The sequence below is a fragment of the Procambarus clarkii genome, chromosome 39 (genome assembly GCF_040958095.1).
Source record: "Procambarus clarkii isolate CNS0578487 chromosome 39, FALCON_Pclarkii_2.0, whole genome shotgun sequence".
Taxonomy (NCBI): domain Eukaryota; kingdom Metazoa; phylum Arthropoda; class Malacostraca; order Decapoda; family Cambaridae; genus Procambarus; species Procambarus clarkii.
In genome coordinates this window covers 27,213,295-27,234,959 of record NC_091188.1, presented here as the reverse complement: position 1 = coordinate 27,234,959, position 21,665 = coordinate 27,213,295, and positions in this window count along the sequence as shown.

The following is a 21,665-nucleotide window of genomic DNA, read 5'->3' as shown; positions in this document are numbered from 1 at the left end:
CACACCCCAGAAGTGACTCGAACCCATACTCCCAGAAGCAACGCAACTGGTATGTACAAGACGCCTTAATCCACTTGACCATCACGACCGGACATAATGAGGTGATAGCCGAGGCTATTTGAACCACCCCACCGCCGGCACTCGGATAGTAATCTTGGGCATAGCATTTTACCAAATCACCTCATTCTTAGGGGCACACGTGAGGAACACAAATGCGAACAAGCCAGAATGGTCACCTGGACAATATGCAACTGAAAACTCACACCCCAGAAGTGACTCGAACCCATACTCCCAGAAGCAACGCAACTGGTATGTACAAGACGCCTTAATCCACTTGACCATCACGACCGTACATAATGAGGTGATAGCCGAGGCTATTTTAACCACCCCACCGCCGGCACTCGGATAGTAATCTTGGGCATAGCATTTTACCAAATCACCTCATTCTTAGGGGCACACGTGAGGAACACAAATGCGAACACGCCAGAATGGTCCCCTGGACAATATGCAACTGAAAACTCACACCCCAGAAGTGACTCGAACCCATACTCCCAGAAGCAACGCAACTGGTATGTACAAGACGCCTTAATCCACTTGACCATCACGACCGGACATAATGAGGTGATAGCCGAGGCTATTTGAACCACCCCACCGCCGGCACTCGGATAGTAATCTTGGGCATAGCATTTTACCAAATCACCTCATTCTTAGGGGCACACGTGAGGAACACAAATGCGAACAAGCCAGAATGGTCCCCTGGACAATATGCAACTGAAAACTCACACCCCAGAAGTGACTCAACCCATACTCCCAGAAGCAACGCAACTGGTATGTACAAGACGCCTTAATCCACTTGACCATCACGACCGGACATAATGAGGTGATAGCCGAGGCTATTTGAACCACCCCACCGCCGGCACTCGGATAGTAATCTTGGGCATAGCATTTTACCAAATCACCTCATTCTTAGGGGCACACGTGAGGAACACAAATGCGAACAAGCCAGAATGGTCCCCTGGACAATATGCAACTGAAAACTCACACCCCAGAAGTGACTCGAACCCATACTCCCAGAAGCAACGCAACTGGTATGTACAAGACGCCTAAATCCACTTGACCATCACGACCAGACATAATGAGGTGATAGCCGAGGCTATTTGAACCACCCCACCGCCGGCACTCGGATAGTAATCTTGGGCATAGCATTTTACCAAATCACCTCATTCTTAGGGGCACACGTGAGGAACACAAATGCGATCAAGCCAGAATGGTCCCCTGGACAATATGCAACTGAAAACTCACACCCCAGAAGTGACTCGAACCCATACTCCCAGAAGCAACGCAACTGGTATGTACAAGACGCCTTAATCCACTTGACCATCACGACCGGACATAATGAGGTGATAGCCGAGGCTATTTGAACCACCCCACCGCCGGCACTCGGATAGTAATCTTGGGCATAGCATTTTACCAAATCACCTCATTCCTAGGGGCACACGTGAGGAACACAAATGTGAACAAGCCAGAATGGTCCCCTGGACAATATGCAACTGAAAACTCACACCCCAGAAGTGACTCGAACCCATACTCCCAGAAGCAACGCAACTGGTATGTACAAGACGCCTTAATCCACTTGACCATCACGACCGGACATAATGAGGTGATAGCCGAGGCTATTTGAACCACCCCACCGCCGGCACTCGGATAGTAATCTTGGGCATAGCATTTTACCAAATCACCTCATTCTTAGGGGCACACGTGAGGAACACAAATGCGAACAAGCCAGAATGGTCCCCTGGACAATATGCAACTGAAAACTCACACCCCAGAAGTGACTCGAACCCATACTCCCAGAAGCAACGCAACTGGTATGTTCAAGACGCCTTAATCCACTTGACCATCACGACCGGACATAATGAGGTGATAGCCGAGGCTATTTGAACCACCCCACCGCCGGCACTCGGATAGTAATCTTGGGCATAGCATTTTACCAAATCACCTCATTCTTAGGGGCACACGTGAGGAACACAAATGCGAACAAGCCAGAATGGTCCCCTGGACAATATGCAACTGAAAACTCACACCCCAGAAGTGACTCGAACCCATACTCCCAGAAGCAACGCAACTGGTATGTACAAGATGCCTTAATCCACTTGACCATCACGACCGGACATAATGAGGTGATAGCCGAGGCTATTTGAACCACCCCACCGCCGGCACTCGGATAGTAATCTTGGGCATAGCATTTTACCAAATCACCTCATTCTTAGGGGCACACGTGAGGAACACAAATGCGAACAAGCCAGAATGGTCCCCTGGACAATATGCAACTGAAAACTCACACCCCAGAAGTGACTCGAACCCATACTCCCAGAAGCAACGCAACTGGTATCTACAAGACGCCTTAATCCACTTGACCATCACGACCGGACATAATGAGGTGATAGCCGAGGCTATTTGAACCACCCCACCGCCGGCACTTGGATAGTAATCTTGGGCATAGCATTTTACCAAATCACCTCATTCTTAGGGGCACACGTGAGGAACACAAATGTGAACAAGCCAGAATGGTCCCCTGGACAATATGCAACTGAAAACTCACACCCCAGAAGTGACTCGAACCCATACTCCCAGAAGCAACGCAACTGGTATGTACAAGACGCCTTAATCCACTTGACCATCACGACCGGACATAATGAGGTGATAGCCGAGGCTATTTGAACCACCCCACCGCCGGCACTCGGATAGTAATCTTGGGCATAGCATTTTACCAAATCACCTCATTCTTAGGGGCACACGTGAGGAACACAAATGCGAACAAGCCAGAATGGTCCCCTGGACAATATGCAACTGAAAACTCACACCCCAGAAGTGACTCGAACCCATACTCCCAGAAGCAACGCAACTGGTATGTACAAGATGCCTTAATCCACTTGACCATCACGACCGGACATAATGAGGTGATAGCCGAGGCTATTTGAACCACCCCACCGCCGGCACTCGGATAGTAATCTTGGGCATAGCATTTTACCAAATCACCTCATTCTTAGGGGCACACGTGAGGAACACAAATGCGAACAAGCCAGAATGGTCCCCTGGACAATATGCAACTGAAAACTCACACCCCAGAAGTGACTCGAACCCATACTCCCAGAAGCAACGCAACTGGTATCTACAAGACGCCTTAATCCACTTGACCATCACGACCGGACATAATGAGGTGATAGCCGAGGCTATTTGAACCACCCCACCGCCGGCACTTGGATAGTAATCTTGGGCATAGCATTTTACCAAATCACCTCATTCTTAGGGGCACACGTGAGGAACACAAATGTGAACAAGCCAGAATGGTCCCCTGGACAATATGCAACTGAAAACTCACACCCCAGAAGTGACTCGAACCCATACTCCCAGAAGCAACGCAACTGGTATGTACAAGACGCCTTAATCCACTTGACCATCACGACCGGACATAATGAGGTGATAGCCGAGGCTATTTGAACCACCCCACCGCCGGCACTCGGATAGTAATCTTGGGCATAGCATTTTACCAAATCACCTCATTCTTAGGGGCACACGTGAGGAACACAAATGCGAACAAGCCAGAATGGTCACCTGGACAATATGCAACTGAAAACTCACACCCCAGAAGTGACTCGAACCCATACTCCCAGAAGCAACGCAACTGGTATGTACAAGACGCCTTAATCCACTTGACCATCACGACCGTACATAATGAGGTGATAGCCGAGGCTATTTTAACCACCCCACCGCCGGCACTCGGATAGTAATCTTGGGCATAGCATTTTACCAAATCACCTCATTCTTAGGGGCACACGTGAGGAACACAAATGCGAACAAGCCAGAATGGTCCCCTGGACAATATGCAACTGAAAACTCACACCCCAGAAGTGACTCGAACCCATACTCCCAGAAGCAACGCAACTGGTATGTACAAGACGCCTTAATCCACTTGACCATCACGACCGGACATAATGAGGTGATAGCCGAGGCTATTTGAACCACCCCACCGCCGGCACTCGGATAGTAATCTTGGGCATAGCATTTTACCAAATCACCTCATTCTTAGGGGCACACGTGAGGAACACAAATGCGAACAAGCCAGAATGGTCCCCTGGACAATATGCAACTGAAAACTCACACCCCAGAAGTGACTCGAACCCATACTCCCAGAAGCAACGCAACTGGTATGTACAAGACGCCTTAATCCACTTGACCATCACGACCGGACATAATGAGGTGATAGCCGAGGCTATTTGAACCACCCCACCGCCGGCACTCGGATAGTAATCTTGGGCATAGCATTTTACCAAATCACCTCATTCTTAGGGGCACACGTGAGGAACACAAATGCGAACAAGCCAGAATGGTCCCCTGGACAATATGCAACTGAAAACTCACACCCCAGAAGTGACTCGAACCCATACTCCCAGAAGCAACGCAACTGGTATGTTCAAGACGCCTTAATCCACTTGACCATCACGACCGGACATAATGAGGTGATAGCCGAGGCTATTTGAACCACCCCACCGCCGGCACTCCGATAGTAATCTTGGGCATAGCATTTTACCAAATCACCTCATTCTTAGGGGCACACGTGAGGAACACAAATGCGAACAAGCCAGAATGGTCCCCTGGACAATATGCAACTGAAAACTCACACCCCAGAAGTGACTCGAACCCATACTCCCAGAAGCAACGCAACTGGTATGTACAAGACGCCTTAATCCACTTGACCATCACGACCGGACATAATGAGGTGATAGCCGAGGCTATTTGAACCACCCCACTGCCGGCACTCGGATAGTAATCTTGGGCATAGCATTTTACCAAATCACCTCATTCTTAGGGGCACACGTGAGGAACACAAATGCGAACAAGGCAGAATGGTCCCCTGGACAATATGCAACTGAAAACTCACACCCCAGAAGTGACTCGAACCCATACTCCCAGAAGCAACGCAACTGGTATGTACAAGACGCCTTAATCCACTTGACCATCACGACCGGACATAATGAGGTGATAGCCGAGGCTATTTGAACCACCCCACCGCCGGCACTCGGATAGTAATCTTGGGCATAGCATTTTACCAAATCACCTCATTCTTAGGGGCACACGTGAGGAACACAAATGCGAACAAGCCAGAATGGTCCCCTGGACAATATGCAACTGAAAACTCACACCCCAGAAGTGACTCAACCCATACTCCCAGAAGCAACGCAACTGGTATGTACAAGACGCCTTAATCCACTTGACCATCACGACCGGACATAATGAGGTGATAGCCGAGGCTATTTGAACCACCCCACCGCCGGCAGTCGGATAGTAATCTTGGGCATAGCATTTTACCAAATCACCTCATTCTTAGGGGCACACGTGAGGAACACAAATGCGAACAAGCCAGAATGGTCCCCTGGACAATATGCAACTGAAAACTCACACCCCAGAAGTGACTCGAACCCATACTCCCAGAAGCAACGCAACTGGTATGTACAAGACGCCTTAATCCACTTGACCATCACGACCGGACATAATGAGGTGATAGCCGAGGCTATTTGAACCACCCCACCGCCGGCACTCGGATAGTAATCTTGGGCATAGCATTTTACCAAATCACCTCATTCTTAGGGGCACACGTTAGGAACACAAATGCGAACAAGCCAGAATGGTCCCCTGGACAATATGCAACTGAAAACTCACACCCCAGAAGTGACTCGAACCCATACTCCCAGAAGCAACGCAACTGGTATGTACAAGACGCCTTAATCCACTTGACCATCACGACCGGACATAATGAGGTGATAGCCGAGGCTATTTGAACCACCCCACCGCCGGCACTCGGATAGTAATCTTGGGCATAGCATTTTACCAAATCACCTCATTCTTAGGGGCACACGTGAGGAACACAAATGCGAACAAGCCAGAATGGTCCCCTGGATAATATGCAACTGAAAACTCACACCCCAGAAGTGACTCGAACCCATACTCCCAGAAGCAACGCAACTGGTATGTACAAGACGCCTTAATCCACTTGACCATCACGACCGGACATAATGAGGTGATAGCCGAGGCTATTTGAACCACCCCACCGCCGGCACTCGGATAGTAATCTTGGGCATAGCATTTTACCAAATCACCTCATTCTTAGGGGCACACGTGAGGAACACAAATGCGAACAAGCCAGAATGGTCCCCTGGACAATATGCAACTGAAAACTCACACCCCAGAAGTGACTCGAACCCATACTCCCAGAAGCAACGCAACTGGTATGTACAAGACGCCTTAATCCACTTGACCATCACGACCGGACATAATGAGGTGATTGCCGAGGCTATTTGAACCACCCCACCGCCGGCACTCGGATAGTAATCTTGGGCATAGCATTTTACCAAATCACCTCATTCTTAGGGGCACACGTGAGGAACACAAATGCGAACAAGCCAGAATGGTCCCCTGGACAATATGCAACTGAAAACTCACACCCCAGAAGTGACTCGAACCCATACTCCCAGAAGCAACGCAACTGGTATGTACAAGACGCCTTAATCCACTTGACCATCACGACCGGACATAATGAGGTGATAGCCGAGGCTATTTGAACCACCCCACCGCCGGCACTCGGATAGTAATCTTGGGCATAGCATTTTACCAAATCACCTCATTCTTAGGGGCACACGTGAGGAACACAAATGCGAACAAGCCAGAATGGTCCCCTGGACAATATGCAACTGAAAACTCACACCCCAGAAGTGATTCGAACCCATACGCCCAGAAGCAACGCAACTGGTATGTACAAGACGCCTTAATCCACTTGACCATCACGACCGGACATAATGAGGTGATAGCCGAGGCTATTTGAACCACCCCACCGCCGGCACTCGGATAGTAATCTTGGGCATAGCATTTTACCAAATCACCTCATTCTTAGGGGCACACGTGAGGAACACAAATGCGAACAAGCCAGAATGGTCCCCTGGACAATATGCAACTGAAAACTCACACCCCAGAAGTGACTCGAACCCATACTCCCAGAAGCAACGCAACTGGTATGTACAAGACGCCTTAATCCACTTGACCATCACGACCGGACATAATGCGGTGATCGCCGAGGCTATTTGAACCACCCCACCGCCGGCACTCGGATAGTAATCTTGGGCATAGCATTTTACCAAATCACCTCATTCTTAGGGGCACACGTGAGGAAGACAAATGCGAACAAGCCAGAATGGTCCCCTGGACAATATGCAACTGAAAACTCACACCCCAGAAGTGACTCGAACCCATACTCCCAGAAGCAACGCAACTGGTATGTACAAGACGCCTTAATCCACTTGACCATCACGACCGGACATAATGAGGTGATAGCCGAGGCTATTTGAACCACCCCACCGCCGGCACTCGGATAGTAATCTTGGGCATAGCATTTTACCAAATCACCTCATTCTTAGGGGCACACGTGAGGAACAGAAATGCGAACAAGCCAGAATGGTCCCCTGGACAATATGCAACTGAAAACTCACACCCCAGAAGTGACTCGAACCCATACTCCCAGAAGCAACGCAACTGGTATGTACAAGACGCCTTAATCCACTTGACCATCACGACCGGACATAATGAGGTGATAGCTGAGGCTATTTGAACCACCCCACCGCCGGCACTCGGATAGTAATCTTGGGCATAGCATAGGTGGGGTGGTTCAAATCCTGGGAGTATGGGTTCGAGTCACTTCTGGGGTGTGAGTTTTCAGTTGCATATTGTCCTGGGGACCATTCAGGCTTGTTCGCATATATATATATATATATATATATATATATATATATATATATATATATATATATATATATATATATATATGTCGTACCTAGTAGCCAGAACTCACTTCTCAGCCTACTATTCAAGGCCCGATTTGCCTAATAAGCCAAGTTTTCCTGAATTAATATATTTACTATAATTTTTTTCTTATGAAATGATAAAGCAACCCCTTTCTCTATGTATTAGTTCAAATTTTTTTATTGGAGTTAAAATTAACATAGATATGTGACCGAACCTAACCAACCCTACCTAACCTAACCTAATCTATATTTATAGGTAAGGTTAGGTTAGGTAGCCAAAAAAAGCTAGGTTAGGTTAGGTTAGGTAGGTTAGGTAGACGAAAAAACATTAATTCATGAAAACTTGGCTTATTAGGCAAATTGGGCCTTGAATAGTAGGCTGAGAAGTGCGTTCTGGCTATTAGGTACGACATATATATATATATATATATATATATATATATATATATATATATATATATATATATATATATATATATATATATATATATATGTCGTACCTAGTAGCCAGAACTCACTTCTCAGCCTACTATGCAAGGCCAGATTTGCCTAATAAGCCTAGTTTTCATGAATTAATGTTTTTTCGACTACCTAACCTACCTAACCTAACCTAACCTAACGTTTTCGGTTACCTAACATAACCTAACCTATAAAGATAGGTTAGGTTAGGTTAGGTAGGCTTGGTTAGGTTCGGTCATATATCTACGTTAATTTTAACTCCAATAAAAAATAATTGACCTCATACATAATGAAATGGGTAGCTTTATCATTTCATAAGAAAAAAATTAGAGAAAATATATTAATTCAGTAAAACTTGGCTTATTAGGCAAATCGGGCCTTGCATAGTAGGCTGAGAAGTGAGTTCTGGCTACTAGGTACGACATATATATATATATATATATATATATATATATATATATATATATATATATATATATATATATATATGTCGTACCTAGTAGCCAGAACGCACTTCTCAGCCTACTATGCAAGGCCCGATTTGCCTAATAAGCCAAGTTTTCATGAATTAATTGTTTTTCGACTACCTAACCTACCTAACCTAACCTAACTTTTTCGGCTACCTAACCTAACCTAACCTAACCTAAAAAGATAGGTTAGGTTAGGTTAGGTAGGGTTGGTTAGGTTCGGTCATATATCTACGTTAATTTTAACTCCATTAAAAAAACTTGACTTCATACATAATGAAATGGGTAGCTTTATCATATCATAAGAAAAAAAATGAGAAAATATATTAATTCAGGAAAACTTGGCTTATTAGGCAAATCGGGCCTTGAATAGTAGGCAGAGAAGTGCGTTCTGGCTACTAGGTACGACATATATATATATATATATATATATATATATATATATATATATATATATATATATATATATATATATATATATAGATATATAGATATATATATATATATATATATATATATATATATATATATATATATATATATATATATATATATATATATGTCGTACCTAGTAGCCAGATCTCACTTCTCGGCCTACTATGCAAGGCCCGATTTGCCTAATAAGCCAAGTTTTCCTGAATTAATATATTTTCTCTAATTTTTTTCTTATGAAATGATAAAGCTACCCATTTCATTATGTATGAGGTCAAATTTTTTTATTGGAGTTAAAATTAACGTAGATATATGACCGAACCTAACCAACCCTACCTAACCTAACCTAACCTATCTTTATAGGTTAGGTTAGGTTAGGTAGCTGAAAAAGTTAGGTTAGGTTAGGTTAGGTAGGTTAGGTAGTCGAAAAACAATTAATTCATGAAAACTTGGCTTATTAGGCAAATCGGGCCTTGCATAGTAGGCTGAGAATTGCGTTCTGGCTACTAGGTACGACATATATATATATATATATATATATATATATATATATATATATATATATATATATATATATATATATATATATATATATATATATATATATATATACATAAGGGGGTACCACCTCTGGTGCAATTATAGGGACCCACAGCCTCAGAGAAGGGAACACAGAGCATTCAGGGAAAACTTGCCATTTAACTCTGAATACGTAAGAGTGTTCGCTTCTCCTACCACTCCCCTTTTTTTATGGTGTACACTTTATTATGCAAGGTTATACAGTTACATATCTGATTTTATACAAAAAATTAACATTAAGAGGACACAAAAAAAAGTTCGCTTTCTAGAGGCTGTAGATTTCCTCGAACTCCTCCGATGCTGGGCAGGAACTGAGGATGCAGCGAGCATTTCCCCTCAGGATCGCGACACTGAGGCGCTGAAAGAGAAAACTTGCTGCTCTAGGGTCTCTTGTGGTGTCAATGAGCTTGGAACCAAGATCCTTAAGAAACCTTCTTGCACTCTCTCCGCATATTCCAAGGGTCTCAGACCCTATTGGAACGAAGTTGTACCGATGATCCAATTGCCTGTACTTGGCTGACTTGTCTGTTTATCTGTGTGTCGCCGCGGCTCCTGCTGTGCCGGCAGAGAGGGTGATGTATGTTGTTGCCAGGGTGGATACACAAGTAAAGCCCCATGCCAACTGTCTGCCACCCTTCCACGGTCGCAGTGTGATTCCGTCTGGTCGGCCGGCAAAGCTAACAGAGTCACGGTTCAGTAGGTTGCGGGGCTCTCTTTCCGCTGGACGTTAAGCAGAGGCAAGGCTTCTTTTAAGGATGTCATTGACTTCGTCGTGTCTAGTGTGCCAACCACCAGATTTTCCACAGTGCAGGCCATGCAATCCATATACGTCAGCATCTGCCTCATTGCAAATGCACCTATGAACAGTGTGGATAGGGGCAGCAAGACGGAGAGCGACTGCAATACAGAGCTCCTGCAGATCAAGACGGGTGCCTGTCGCAGACATAGGGACTGCTAAAAGGAAGTCCCCTGAATGGGGAGCCTGCACAGCTGTGAGGCGTGCACGATCACTGGGGGTTGTTGCTGCCTCCAGCATAGCTGTGGCTGCTTTGTCTACAATAGGGCTGTCCCAACTGGATTGTTTCTTGGCTTTCGGGATGGCTGGTCTGAGTGCTGGGTCTGTCATGGCACTCCGTTTCGTGTTGCATTCCGTGTAGTGGGGGTTCTGTATCCCCGCTACATCACTCAGGGTGTCAGGTAGAATTTCCTTAACCAGGTCATCTGATGCTGAGGAAGAAGACAGAAAGGCTGGGACAGCAATTTGGGTAGCAGTGCGGACACCCATGTCACCGAGCCTAACAGGAAGAGTGGCTTGTTGTCACTGGCATTCGTTGAGGGAGAGGTTAACAACTTTTTCCAGCATAGTTCAGTAAGAGGTCATACTCTTCAAGCTTTCGGCTGTCGTAAGATGGGGCGCACCTCAGGAAGTAGGTTAGCCTCGGAAGGGATAGGCATTTGGTGAGGAGATAAAAAGCATCGTGGGCATCGATGTCACCTATTCTGTCTTCCATCCTCCTAAGGTCTGCGATTTTCTTGTCAAGGATCTCCTCAATGGCATTAGACCCGAAGGGGGCTCCAAGGAGGGTGCTGTTCTCGGCCCTAATGACATGGGCTCCAGGCAAGGCAGACCTTATTCTACTGGGTTGGAAGAGACTACTTCACACTTGGAAGGGTTCAGGACAAGACTCAGGCTTACTTCTTGCTCCCTTATTTTCCTGATATCTGCCAAGAGATGGTCTACGGTACCAGCTATAATGCCATCATCCAAAAACCAGATGTTGAACTCGGTGGACAAGCTTTCGGTGATTTCTTTTAAGACTAAGCAGAAAAGAAGGGGAGCAAGAGGATCACCTCATATATATATATATATATATATATATATATATATATATATATATATATATATATATATATATATATATATATATATATATATATTTGTCGTACCTAGTAGCCAGAACGCACTTCTCAGCCTACTATGCAAGGCCCGATTTGCCTAGTAAGCCAAGTTTTCCTGAATTAACATATTTTCTCTAGTTTTTTTCTTATGAAATGATAAAGCTACTTATTACATTATGTATGAGGTCAATTGTTTTTATTGGAGTTAAAATTAACGTAGATATATGACCAAACCTAACCAACCCTACCTAACCTAACCTAACCTATCTCTATAGGTTAGGTTAGGTTAGGTAGCCGAAAAAGTTAGGTTAGGTTAGGTTAGGTAGGTTAGGTAGTCGAAAAACAATTTATTCATAAAAACTTGGCTTATTAGGCAAATCGGGCCTTGCATAGTAGTCTGAGAAGTGCGTTCTGGCTACTAGGTACGACATATATATATATATATATATATATATATATATATATATATATATATATATATATATATATATATATATATATATATATATATATATATATATATATATATATATATATATTACAAGATATACATGGGATATATATATATATATATATATATATATATATATATATATATATATATATATATGTATATACCGTTCTGGCTACTAGGTACGACATATATATGTATATATATATATATATATATATATATATATATATATATATATATATATATATATATATATATATATATATATATATTTTATATATGTATATATATATGTATATATACATATATATATATGTATATATACATATATATATATATATATATATATATATATATATATATATATATATATATATATATATATATATATATATTTATATATATATATATGGTCGCCTTGGTCTGGTATGTCGTAAATCACAGGGTAAAATTGCAAGACATGAAGAAGTCAACGACATCATCAAAAGGAGCCTCGCCACAGCCCGCAGCCCGGCACAAAGAGAACCACACTTATCCAGACCTAACGACCCTCAGAAGCGCCCTGATGGGGTCACCTTACTACCTTGGAAGGATGGTAAGCAAGTGGTATGGGACTACACGTGCGCTGCCACACAGGCCAGTACCTACCTCCACTACAGCACACGTGAAAGCGGTGGTGCTGCTTCTTTCAGGGAATCGCAGAAAATTATTAAATACAGAGGTCTAGCACACTGCTACAGCTTTGTTCCGATCGGCTCGGAGACCCTCGGTTCGTTGGGAAAATGTGCATTGAAGTTCCTGAAGGAATTGGGGGACAAAAGGTCTCTCTGGTCTACAAAAGACCAGAGAGCAAAAAGTTTCTTGTTCCAGCGCCTCAGTGTTGCGATTCAGAGCGGAAATGCCTGTTGCGTTTTGGGCTCTAGTCCAACTTCAGAGGAATTCGAAGAAGTGTTTGACTTGCAACAATGATCGAACCCGTCTGTGACATTCATCAATGTTTCCCATTGTTGTGTTTTTCAAGAGATCCATAACCTTTAAGCACCTTTTTGCATTATTATTTTTGTATCAACCCATGTATATCTTGTAACCATCAAATGCATAATAAAGCACAAAAAATAAAAAAGGAAGGGGGTGGTAGGAGAAAAGCACACAGAAACTGTACTGGCGGGGATCTAAACATTCCCTCTAATGCGTTATGTGTGGTTTCCTCCGAGGCTATGGGTCCCCCTTCTTCCAGCTAGAGGTGGTACTCCCTTCCATTGTATTACAAAAAAAAAAAAAAATGTATATATATATATATATATATATATATATATATATATATATATATATATATATATATATATATATATATATATATATATATATATATATATATATATGTCGTACCTAGTAGCCAGAACTCACTTTTCAGCATACTATGCAAGGCCCGATTTGACTAATAAGCCAAGTTTTCATGAATTAATTGTTTTTCGACTACCTAACCTACCTAACCTAACCTAACCTACCTTTTTCGGCTACCTAACCTAACCTAACCTATAAAGATAGGTTAGGTTAGGTTAGGTAGGGTTGGTTAGGTTCGGTCATATATCTACGTTAATTTTAACTAAAATAAAAAAAAATGACATCATACATAATGAAATGGGTAGCTTTATCATTTCATAAGAAAATAATTAGAGAAAATATATTAATTCATGAAAACTTGGCTTATTAGGCAAATCGGGCCTTGCATAGTAGGCTGAGAAGTGAGTTCTGGCTACTAGGTACGACATATATATATATATATATATATATATATATATATATATATATATATATATATATATATATATATATATATATATATATATATATATATATATATATATATATTCGTGTTTAGGATATATATATATATATATATATATATATATATATATATATATATATATATATATATGTATATATATATATAAATATATATATATATATATATATATATATATTTATATATATATATATATATATGTATATATATATATATATATATATAAAAATATATATATATATATGTATGTATATATATATATATATATATATATATATATATATATATATATATATATATATATATATATATATATATGTATATATATAGATATATATATATATAGATATATATATATATATACATATATATATATATATATATATATATATATATATATATATATATATATATATATATATATATATATATATATATATATATGTATATATATATATATATATATATATATATATATATATATATATATATATATATATAAATATATATATATATATATATATATATATATATATATATATATATATACATATATATATTTAAATATATATATATATATATATATATATATATATATATATATATATATATATATAAACATATATAAATATACATATATATATGTTACGGACCCGAGTCCAACGTCCGAGCACGGAGCAGTGACGACATCGCCATCTGTGAGTCTGCTTCCGAAACCCCCTCCAAATGGACAGCGCCATCTAGCGAGGACAGGATATACCGGCCACAGGGGCTGGTTTCCTGTCTTAATCAGCTCGTAATGTAGCCGTTGCTGACCTCTGGTGAGGTGGCGCTTAGACAGCAACGCCATCTATTTAGTGGATAGGTGGACGTTTGTGTCTAAGCCTGTAAGTGAGGTGCCCTAGAGTGTCCCTAGTACTGATGACGTGTCTGATTACAGAGTCGACCTGGGACTGCTGTGTTGGATGGTGGATCAGTCTACCCAAGGCAGCCAAAGTCTCTCCACGTGTTTGCTGCAGAAGCTGTGAGTCACCCCCGGACGAACACTGTTGAGTGTGTTAGCCTGCCTGTGACGTGGCAGTACCATGAATCGTTTTATCTGGGGGCTGGCTGGTGGAAGAGACTAGCCACTGTTGTGCGGAGAGAGGAGAGTGATCTGCGGACTCACACGAGGCTCCTGCCTAGGGCTCACAACCCTAGTATCTGTCGTGGAGTGGCCTACACAGCAGAGCTGATCGGAACCTGCCAGCTACAGGCTGGATTTGTGGTTGAAGGCCTCCACGACGGTGCACCCAGTGGGACTGTGATTTGGCTGGCCTGTGGCCAGGGTAGATTCGCCGAGAGAATCAAAGGATTCGTCGTGGGCCACGAAGAAGAGAACCAGGGCTACTCATCTTGAGCACTGTGGAGCATCCTATGTCTTCAGAGGAAGACTAATTTGTATATAATAAGTGTAGTTATAGCAACCCTGCGTGTGACTGTGATATATTTATGGTGGTGGTAGCAATATATATACAAAAGCAGTACATTTGTATCCCTTCCCCTTTAATTTAACTTGCGTTACGGAGCACACCCCTTGAAAGCCTTTACTAACTTGGGGCCGGATACCCAAACTCTAATAACATCAGAGAAGAACCCGGTTGCGACCCAATAGGGCCGTAACAATATATATATATATATATATATATATATATATATATATATATATATATATATATATATATATATATATATATATATATATATATATATATATATATATATATATATATATATATATGTCGTACCTAGTAGCCAGAACGCACTTCTCGGCCTACTATGCAAGGCCCGATTTGCCTAATAAGCCAAGTTTTCATGAACTAATTATTTTTTGACTACCTAACCTACCTAACCTAACCTAACCTAACTTTTTCGGCTACCTAACCTAACCTAACCTATAGAGATAGGTTAGGTTAGGTTAGGTAGGGTTGGTTAGGTTCGGTCATATATCTACGTTAATTTTAACTCCAATTAAAAAAAATTGACCTCATACGTAATGAAATGGTTAACTTTATCATTTCATAAAAAAAAAATTAAAGAAAATAAATTAATTCAGGAAAACTTTGCTTATTAGGCAAATCGGTCCTTGCATAGTAGGCTGAGAAGTGCGTTCTGGCTACTAGGTACGACATATATATATATATATATATATATATATATATATATATATATATATATATATATATATATATATATATATATATATATATATGTCGTACCTAATAGCCTGAACGCACTTCTATGCCTACTATGCAAGGCCCGATTTGCCTAATAAGCCAAGTTTTCATGAATTAATTGTTTGTCTACTACCTAACCTACCTAACCTAACCTAACCTAACCTTTTCGGCTACCTAACCTGACCTAACCTATAAAGATAGGTTAGGTTAGGTTAGGTAGGGTTGGATAAGTTCGGTCGTATATCTACGTTAATTTTAACTAAAATAAAAAAAAATGACATCATACATAATGAAATGGGTAGCTTTATCATTTCATAAGAAAATAATTAGAGAAAATATATTAATTCATGAAAACTTGGCTTATTAGGCAAATCGGGCCTTGCATAGTAGGCTGAGAAGTGAGTTCTGGCTACTAGGTACGACATATATATATATATATATATATATATATATATATATATATATATATATATATATATATATATATATATATATATATATATATATATATATATATATATATATATTCGTGTTTAGGATATATATATATATATATATATATATATATATATATATATATATATATATATATATATAAATATATATATATATATATATATATATATATATATTTATATATATATATATATATGTATATATATATATATATATATATATAAAAATATATATATATATATGTATGTATATATATATATATATATATATATATATATATATATATATATATATATATATATATATATATATGTATATATATAGATATATATATATATAGATATATATATATATATACATATATATATATATATATATATATATATATATATATATATATATATATATATATATATATATGTATATATATATATATATATATATATATATATATATATATATATATATATATATATATATATAAATATATATATATATATATATATATATATATATATATATATATATATATATATACATATATATATTTAAATATATATATATATATATATATATATATATATATATATATATATATATATATAAACATATATAAATATACATATATATGTTACGGACCCGAGTCCAACGTCCGAGCACGGAGCAGTGACGACATCGCCATCTGTGAGTCTGCTTCCGAAACCCCCTCCAAATGGACAGCGCCATCTAGCGAGGACAGGATATACCGGCCACAGGGGCTGGTTTCCTGTCTTAATCAGCTCGTAATGTAGCCGTTGCTGACCTCTGGTGAGGTGGCGCTTAGACAGCAACGCCATCTATTTAGTGGATAGGTGGACGTTTGTGTCTAAGCCTGTAAGTGAGGTGCCCTAGAGTGTCCCTAGTACTGATGACGTGTCTGATTACAGAGTCGACCTGGGACTGCTGTGTTGGATGGTGGATCAGTCTACCCAAGGCAGCCAAAGTCTCTCCACGTGTTTGCTGCAGAAGCTGTGAGTCACCCCCGGACGAACACTGTTGAGTGTGTTAGCCTGCCTGTGACGTGGCAGTACCATGAATCGTTTTATCTGGGGGCTGGCTGGTGGAAGAGACTAGCCACTGTTGTGCGGAGAGAGGAGAGTGATCTGCGGACTCACACGAGGCTCCTGCCTAGGGCTCACAACCCTAGTATCTGTCGTGGAGTGGCCTACACAGCAGAGCTGATCGGAACCTGCCAGCTACAGGCTGGATTTGTGGTTGAAGGCCTCCACGACGGTGCACCCAGTGGGACTGTGATTTGGCTGGCCTGTGGCCAGGGTAGATTCGCCGAGAGAATCAAAGGATTCGTCGTGGGCCACGAAGAAGAGAACCAGGGCTACTCATCTTGAGCACTGTGGAGCATCCTATGTCTTCAGAGGAAGACTAATTTGTATATAATAAGTGTAGTTATAGCAACCCTGCGTGTGACTGTGATATATTTATGGTGGTGGTAGCAATATATATACAAAAGCAGTACATTTGTATCCCTTCCCCTTTAATTTAACTTGCGTTACGGAGCACACCCCTTGAAAGCCTTTACTAACTTGGGGCCGGATACCCAAACTCTAATAACATCAGAGAAGAACCCGGTTGCGACCCAATAGGGCCGTAACAATATATATATATATATATATATATATATATATATATATATATATATATATATATATATATATATATATATATATATATATATATATATATATATATATATGTCGTACCTAGTAGCCAGAACGCACTTCTCGGCCTACTATGCAAGGCCCGATTTGCCTAATAAGCCAAGTTTTCATGAACTAATTATTTTTTGACTACCTAACCTACCTAACCTAACCTAACCTAACTTTTTCGGCTACCTAACCTAACCTAACCTATAGAGATAGGTTAGGTTAGGTTAGGTAGGGTTGGTTAGGTTCGGTCATATATCTACGTTAATTTTAACTCCAATTAAAAAAAATTGACCTCATACGTAATGAAATGGTTAACTTTATCATTTCATAAAAAAAAAATTAAAGAAAATAAATTAATTCAGGAAAACTTTGCTTATTAGGCAAATCGGTCCTTGCATAGTAGGCTGAGAAGTGCGTTCTGGCTACTAGGTACGACATATATATATATATATATATATATATATATATATATATATATATATATATATATATATATATGTCGTACCTAATAGCCTGAACGCACTTCTATGCCTACTATGCAAGGCCCGATTTGCCTAATAAGCCAAGTTTTCATGAATTAATTGTTTGTCTACTACCTAACCTACCTAACCTAACCTAACCTAACCTTTTCGGCTACCTAACCTGACCTAACCTATAAAGATAGGTTAGGTTAGGTTAGGTAGGGTTGGATAAGTTCGGTCGTATATCTACGTTAATTTTAACTCCAATAAAAAAAATTGACCTCATACATAATGAAATTGGTAGCTTTATCATTTCATAAGAAAAAAAATAGAGAAAATGTATTATTTCATGAAAACTTGGCTCATTAGGCAAATCAGGACTTGCATAGTAGGCTGAGAAGTGCGTTCTGGCTACTAGGTACGACATATATATATATATATATATATATATATATATATATATATATATATATATATATATATATATATATATATATATATATATATATATATATATATATATATATATATATATATCACTAAGAACTCTTTGACCCGGCCAGGATTCGAACCCATGCCGTCCAGGATCACCCCTAAACGTACACAGTACCGTGACCACCGCACCAATGATCGTCTATAAGGATTGGTCAGTCTTGGCGCTTATTAACTAAGCTCCCTGACTGACTAATCCCCGACGACACTCATGGATCCATTTTGGGTACAGTTTTTCATCAAATTCTGGCGCATGCACGGGCCGCACTGAGTCTAACATGTGTGAGAAAGCTGCATGAACGCGCAAGCCATATATCACTAAGAACTCTTTGACCCGGCCAGGATTCGAACCCATGCCGTCCAGGATCACCCCTAAACGTACACAGTACCGTGACCACCGCACCAATGATCGTCTATAAGGATTGGTCAGTCTTGGCGCTTATTAACTAAGCTCCCTGACTGACTAATCCCCGACGACACTCATGGATCCATTTTGGGTACAGTTTTTCATCAAATTCTGGCGCATGCACGGGCCGCACTGAGTCTAACATGTGTGAGAAAGCTGCATGAACGCGCAAGCCATATATCACTAAGAACTCTTTGACCCGGCCAGGATTCGAACCCATGTCGTCCAGGATCACCCCTAAACGTACACAGTACCGTGACCACCGCACCAATGATCGTCTATAAGGATTGGTCAGTCTTGGCGCTTATTAACTAAGCTCCCTGACTGACTAATCCCCGACGACACTCATGGATCCATTTTGGGTACAGTTTTTCATCAAATTCTGGCGCATGCACGGGCCGCACTGAGTCTAACATGTGTGAGAAAGCTGCATGAACGCGCAAGCCATATATCACTAAGAACTCTTTGACCCGGCCAGGATTCGAACCCATGCCGTCCAGGATCACCCCTAAACGTACACAGTACCGTGACCACCGCACCAATGATCGTCTATAAGGATTGGTCAGTCTTGGCGCTTATTAACTAAGCTCCCTGACTGACTAATCCCCGACGACACTCATGGATCCATTTTGGGTACAGCTTTTCATCAAATTCTGGCGCATGCACGGGCCGCACTGAGTCTAACATGTGTGAGAAAGCTGCATGAACGCGCAAGCCATATATCACTAAGAACTCTTTGACCCGGCCAGGATTCGAACCCATGCCGTCCAGGATCACCCCTAAACGTACACAGTACCGTGACCACCGCACCAATGATCGTCTATAAGGATTGGTCAGTCTTGGCGCTTATTAACTAAGCTCCCTGACTGACTAATCCCCGACGACACTCATGGATCCATTTTGGGTACAGTTTTTCATCAAATTCTGGCGCATGCACGGGCCGCACTGAGTCTAACATGTGTGAGAAAGCTGCATGAACGCGCAAGCCATATATCACTAAGAACTCTTTGACCCGGCCAGGATTCGAACCCATGCCGTCCAGGATCACCCCTAAACGTACACAGTACCGTGACCACCGCACAAATGATCGTCTATAAGGATTGGTCAGTCTTGGCGCTTATTAACTAAGTTCCCTGACTGACTAATCCCCGACGACACTCATGGATCCATTTTGGGTACAGTTTTTCATCAAATTCTGGCGCATGCACGGGCCGCACTGAGTCTAACATGTGTGAGAAAGCTGCATGAACGCGCAAGCCATATATCACTAAGAACTCTTTGACCCGGCCAGGAGCTTAGTTAATAAGCGCCAAGACTGACCAATCCTTATAGACGATCATTGGTGCGGTGGTCACGGTACTGTGTACGTTTAGGGGTGATCCTGGACGGCATGGGTTCGAATCCTGGCCGGGTCAAAGAGTTCTTAGTGATATATGGCTTGCGCGTTCATGCAGCTTTCTCACATATATATATATATATATATATATATATATATATATATATATATATATATATATATATATGTCGTACCTAGTAGCCAGAACGCACTTCTCAGCCTACTATGCAAGGCCCAATTTGCCTAATAAGCCAAGTTTTCATGAATTAATTGTTTTTCGACTACCTAACCTACCTAACCTAACCTAACCTAACTTTTTCCACTACCTAACCTATAAAGATAGGTTAGGTTAGGTTAGGTAGGGTTGGATAGGTTTGGTCATATATCTACGTTAATTTAAACTCCAATAAAAAAAAATTGACCTCATACATAATGAAATGGGTAGCTTTATCATTTCATAAGAAAAAAATTAGAGAAAATATATTAATTCAGGAAAACTTGGCTTATTAGGCAAATCGGGCCTTGCATAGTAGGCAGATAAGTGCGTTCTGGCTATTAGGTACGACATATATATATATATATATATATATATATATATATATATATATATATATATATATATATATATATATATATATATATATA